The sequence below is a fragment of the Triticum aestivum genome, chromosome 1B, assembly GCF_018294505.1.
Source record: "Triticum aestivum cultivar Chinese Spring chromosome 1B, IWGSC CS RefSeq v2.1, whole genome shotgun sequence".
NCBI lineage: Eukaryota > Viridiplantae > Streptophyta > Magnoliopsida > Poales > Poaceae > Triticum > Triticum aestivum.
The window spans coordinates 629,588,478-629,594,596 of NC_057795.1; the positions used below are offsets into that span (position 1 = coordinate 629,588,478).

Below are 6,119 nucleotides of genomic sequence, written 5' to 3' on the forward strand. Positions count from 1 at the left end.
CTTCATCAGCCAGTCCTGTCAAAGGAGAGGGAGTTTAGATCCCGCATAGAGTCAAACTATGGAAAACAGACGTCCGTAAAGGACAAAATCGCTTACCTCGTCAGCTGGACGCTGCGAGCTGAATCCGCGATCTTCGGTAGCGGATGCGGGGGCCTCGGCACCCTTAAACAGCACCTTCCAGACATCTTCGTATGTAGTATCGAAGAGCCCGCTCAAAGTCTGGTGCTGTGCCGGATTGAACTCCCACATATTGAAGCCCCGTCGTTGGCACGGGAGAATCCGGCGGATGAGCATGACCTGGACTATGTTGACAAGCTTGAGCTTCTTGTCCACTAGCTTTTGGATGCAGGCTTGGAGTCCGGTCAGCTCCTCCGAATCACCCCAGGTCCGGCCGCTCTCTTTCCAGGAGGTGAGCCGTGTGGGGATGCCAGATCTGAATTCGGGGGTCGCTGCCCATTCAGGGTCACGCGACTCGGTGATATAGAACCACCCCGATTGCCACCCCTTAATGGTTTCCACGAAAGTGCCCTCAAGCCAAGTAACGTGGGACATCCTGCCCACCATGGCGCCTCCGCACTCCGCTTGGCTCCCCTTCACAACCTTCGGCTTGATACTGAAGGTCTTGAGCCACAAGCCGAAGTGGGGCTGGATGCAGAGGAAGGCCTCACACACGACGATAAACGCCGAGATGTTGAGGATGAAATTCGGGGCCAGATCATGGAAATCCAGGCCGTAGTAGAACATGAGCCCCCGGACGAAGGGATGGAGTGGGAAGCCCAGTCCGCGGAGGAAATGGGGAAGAAATACTACCCTCTCATGGGGCCTGGGGGTGGGGATGAGCTCTCCCTCGTTGGGGAGCCGGTGCGCGATGTTGCTGGACAAATATCCGGTGCTGCGCAGCTTCTGGATGTGCCCCTCCGTGACGAAGGAGGCCATCCACTTGCCTCCCGCTCCGGACATAGTTGGAGAAGGTTGAGGTGAGATGTGCGGACTTGGGCGCTGGAGCTCGAGTTCGCGGAGATGGATAAGCCAAGGAGGAAGAAGGCGCAGGTAAAAGGGTTGGATCTTTATCCCCTTATATGGGCGGACAAAAACATGTGTCCCCACCGGCCTGATAAAACTCGCCTATCTCCCAAGCGCCGCAATCAATGGCGCGGTTGGGTTACCCACGTCTGTATTGATGGGAATCCCGGAATAAGGGGAACACGATCTCTGCTTCGACAAGACGTGCCAAGGAAATCGCTTCGCTAAACACGCTGAGGTGGTACAATAAAAACGATTCGAGTAAAGGCTTGGAAGTGGTGTGACATCACGCCACCAAAAACGTCAGCAGATTGAACTTGTGTAAATATTATTCTCTCTACGGTGGTATGTGGAATTTATTTTGCAGAGCCGGACACTATCCTGGTGTTCACAATCTTCTATAAATTATTCGGAGAAGGAACCCGCCTTGCAATGCCGAAGACAATATGCGCGCCGGACTCGTCGTCATTGAAGCCTGGTTCAGGGGCTACTGAGGGAGTCCTGGACTAGGGGGTGTCCGGATAGCCGAACTATCATCATCGGCCGGACTCCAAGACTATGAAGATACAAGATTGAAGACTTCGTCCCGTGTCCGGATGGGACTTTCCTTGGCGTGGAAGGCAAGCTTGGCGATACGGATATGTAGATCTCCTACCATTGTAACCGACTCTGTGTAACCCTAGCCCTCTCCGGTGTCTATATAAACCGGATGGCTTTAGTCCGTAGGACGAACAACAATCATACCACAGGCTAGCTTCTAGGGTTTAGCCTCCTTGATCTCGTGGTAGATCTACTCTTGTAACACACATCATCAATATTAATCAAGCAGGACGTAGGGTTTTACCTCCATCAAGAGGGCCCGAACCTGGGTAAAACATCGTGTCCCTTGTCTCATGTTACCATCCGCCTAGACGCACAGTTCGGGACCCCCTACCCAAGATCCGCCGGTTTTGACACCGACACCCGCCCTTCTTCGTCGAGTGCTGACCTGCCTTCTCTCTTCTCCACCTACCACGTCCCGGAGGACCAAGCAAGCGCTGCCAAGGAAGCCATACGCCAGGTCGGGATTATGATGGAGCAGGTGAAGGCGATCCGAACTGCCAGCCAAGCAGCTTATGACGCGAGTTCAGCTCTCCAAAGTAATGTCCATGTTAGTTGAACACCGACTGGAAATCTTGATGTTTGTCATGCACCCACTGGGTGTGTCAATTCTACGGTGGACTGCTGGCAGTCGACTGTAGTCTTTGTGTCTTGAGATTTCTCACTTTACTTGTTTCACTCGTGCTTGGTCGAGTGGAATAATAGAACTGGTGGGGGCACGCTGACACTACACCACAACACTGATGCAAGGATGGAATAACTGCCAGGAAAAGACACTTTAGAGGGCAGATAAACTGCCAGGACAGTGTTTCTCCCGGTAGATAGAACCGCCACGAGAACGGCTGCCGGGGATTACTTGTCCCGACAGATAAACTTCTCCCGGTAGTTTGTTTGCCCTTGCCCATCTATTTGTCGGCAGTCCATTTTCTCTCGGCAGATTGGTCAAGGGACATGCAACTACAATTACCGGCACTTCTACTGCCAGCACAAGTATCTTTACCCGGCAGTTTTTGTGCCAGTACATTGATTTCACTAGCAAACTGATCTAGGCATCCCTAATGTAATATCCATTCATTTTATTCAAGCGATCATGACATGCCACACAATTTATACATTCACTTCATCAATCAAAGTAATATATAGGCCTCATCAAAAACCTTAAAGTTGATTCAATAAACATATATAACAATCATATATAAGGAGGTTGTGCCACAAATGGAGAAGTACATATATGTTTCTAGATGTGCCACACAACCAAAATGAAGTAGTGCCACAAATGGAGAAGTACATATATTTCTAAATGTGCCACACAACCAAAATGGGCAGAGCAAGTCTACATGTTCAACAAGGCATATGACATTATCACCCCACCAACTTAATTACAGGTCTTCCAAATCTTCAACGGCTTGAAGGTCTTTCAAGCGTCCGTCAACTTGTGTGCCTTTCGGAAACCTACAATAGATTGGAAACTCAAAATGAAGCTCTTGTTTCAGATTTTTGAAGAGACAAATTAAAGATTTTGACATGTAGCAATTTAACTCATCGGCATAAATAAAACTCTTCTAAATGTGTTGCACTTCATCATCACAACAAGCAAAATCACATAATTAGATCAAGCAAGAATCATTTGTCCTCATACAAAGATTATCGATGGTAAAATTTGGCAAACCAGAAATTTGTACATAATTGATTTACACCGAACATACCAAGAGCTAATTCTAAGTAGACAAAGTAATACCTAGTGAATATAAGCAGGATTCCATGGCAAAACAATATGTCAAGTTACAACTTACTAGTGAAAGCTTTTTTTATCAGCGGCATATAAGTGCTTTTGGGATTTAAGTGACATTTGTGGATGTAGGATAAGCTGATATTGCTTCCTGTTACTACTTCTAACATCGATATTGTTCCCTTCTAAAAAACACGACCACAAGTTCATATTCAGTGCAGAGTACATATTTTTACTTTGAACAACCAATGTAAATATTCAATACAGAGTAATTTAGTTTTAAAGCAACCATTGATGGAGACCACAGGGAATCTGGAGGAAGCAATTGCTGGAGATTATAGCTATGGCGGCGTAAGGAGGCAGTTGAGAAAGCAAGATAAACACGATGCTAAATGTGAGGCCTTTGTTCTATGACATGTCCAAAACTCGATGTTCATGATTCTCAATATTTGTCATGCTACTTTCAAAATTTACGTAAATATTTCCTTTGCAAGAGTACAGTTTTGTAGTGATCAAAAGCTCCCTGTATGCTCTATGTACATAGTTAAATAGGAGAACAATAGAGGGAAAACTATTACTCATCCCCTCAAACCGAGTTTTTGCCTAGGAAGCTGGCGATTGGTGATGAGTGATCAAGTTGAGGATTTGTGGTTATGGTATGTTGCCTAACAGGGCCTAAGTAAGCATATTATGCAAAAGTAGAGATCAATCAAGAAAAAGAATGACAGAATATCGATATAGAGAACTGTGTTTTACGATGCTGCTAATATTATTAAGCTGGACAAGTGAACATTAGATGGAAAATCGGACAAGTGAAAATAACATATAATAAATAGAGAACTGTGTTTTGCGAAGCTGCTAATATTATTAAGCAAAGAAAACGAGCTTGTCACCTAACCTAGACTAGCACATGAACAAGATCGAAGACCTACCTATGAAGAATTTTTTACCAAATGAGCATTTTTCACCCAACTTGTTAGGCATACAAATAAGCCACCAATAGTTAATGCCATCACATCCAAATATTGTGCTTGTTACCTACGAACCATGAGGGTAGAATACAGAGAAAATAATGGGATAGAGTTCTCCATACAACAAATGTACAGTACAGATAACCTAGAGCAGAAGATAAACAAGATCAGGGACCTACTCATAGAGAAAATTTTAGGAAATGAGCAAAGCATCGCTATCTAGATAGACTGCCATTCAAATCTACATTTTATCACTTCTAATTTGATTCTACGAGGTAATACTAGCAGTAAGCTAACAGAGCAGGGTTCCGATGTGACAAGCAAAACTAAGAGGTCTGACTTGGCCAATATTTCCTGTTTCAATATTTTAAATCGCCTAACATCACAAACAAAGGTGCATGCAGTATAAGCAATGCATCTTATAAGCTTAGCTCTTTCTGAAGTGATCAATGCATCTTATAAGGTACTCCTTATAAGAAATAGTATTATCATGATTGAGAGGCTTTGAGTTCCTTCCAAATTTATCAAGATAACAATTGAATGGCAAACAACAAAGAAATAGTATCACATGGCGATAGCCAAGAGAAACATGTATATACCTCCTAGCTTGCTTGTGGTCACATTCCTGCTTTTGCCATGTATTTGTCTTCAACATCTCTAGTCGTTTTGGACCTAAGAACTCGAGTTGCTTCAACAGTAGGCATTTATGCAGTGCGCTACAAATAACCAAACAAGATGGTGTATAAAGTGCCTCAAAACTGAAGTAGTAGATGCAGTTTTATAATTGATGCAGTAACCAAACAGAAGCATGTCATATCACCTTCCTCCTGTTAGTTTGTCATTGACTGGCTCGGCCTCTAGGATCTTCATTTATATTTTAGGACCCAAAACGTTCAAAGTCTGCACCATTCCTTGCTATAAGTTTTGCTAGCCTCTCTCGCACTCGTGCTTCAGCATCATCTTCATCTCTTCCCTTTTTCCATTCTTTTTCCTTAAAAGAAAATTTATGGCACATTATAATTGACGGATTAGATTTCAAGTAGATAAGCAAGTAACTATGGAAGGAAAAGGAACACACTTTGGTTGCTAAATTGTAGGAACGAGTGTTCCATCTATATATGTCCTACTATTAGGTATATTTCTAACACCAACAGATCTACATTAGCATCTCAGTAGGGTGGTAAAAATTGAACTTTGGCTTTGAGAAACCTAATGCCACAGTTATAACGATTCAACATGTGTAGTCCTACAATCAAGCACTCTACGATATAGGAAAGTAAAACTTAGACAAAATAGCACTTGTTTGCCCCTGATGCAACCGAAGGCTAAATACAAAAGTTATATATGTTATGTTACGTAGAGCAAACATTTATTTGGGCTATAAACCTCACTTGGGTTCAAAGTGATTAAATCAGAACCGTCACCTTCAGAGAATACAAATATTACGTCAGTGCAATTAACAGAACCACCACTGATTTGACTTCCCTGGATAAAAAGAAAGTCCACACACTCCAGCACTATTGCACTCACCAACCCCATCTGAAGATTGTGTGCCTTAAAATGTACCGACAGTGTTCGTGCCCGCGTTGCTCAGGTTCTAACGGCAGTTTCTGTGCCTCGAGGTACTACTGCCGGCAGTAACAAATGTCCCGGCAGTTCATTTGCCCTTGTTCCGCTATTTCTCCCAGCAGTTAACTGCCCCCAATCAAGTGTTGTGGTGTAGTGTGAGTGCACCCACTGGGTGTAGTCTCCGAGACCGTGGTCGATTGCTGGTAGTCGGCTATGGTCTGATTTTT

At 44.2% G+C, this 6,119-nt stretch overlaps 1 long non-coding RNA gene across 2 annotated transcripts; it reads right to left on the reverse strand.

Annotated features, from left to right (window-relative positions):
- Nucleotides 1–2,772: 2,772 nt before the first annotated feature.
- On the reverse strand, nucleotides 2,773–5,869 carry LOC123143464 (uncharacterized). Of its 2 annotated transcripts, XR_006470852.1 has the most exons (4): nucleotides 5,854–5,869; nucleotides 5,144–5,314; nucleotides 4,923–5,039; nucleotides 2,773–3,075 (listed from the first exon to the last, which is right to left on the reverse strand). It is a non-coding gene; the product is annotated as an uncharacterized lncRNA (long non-coding RNA). The 2 variants fall into 2 exon arrangements; XR_006470851.1 differs by lacking the exon at nucleotides 5,854–5,869 and having other exon boundaries at nucleotides 5,144–5,395.
- Between the last annotated feature and the right edge of the window lie 250 nt (nucleotides 5,870–6,119).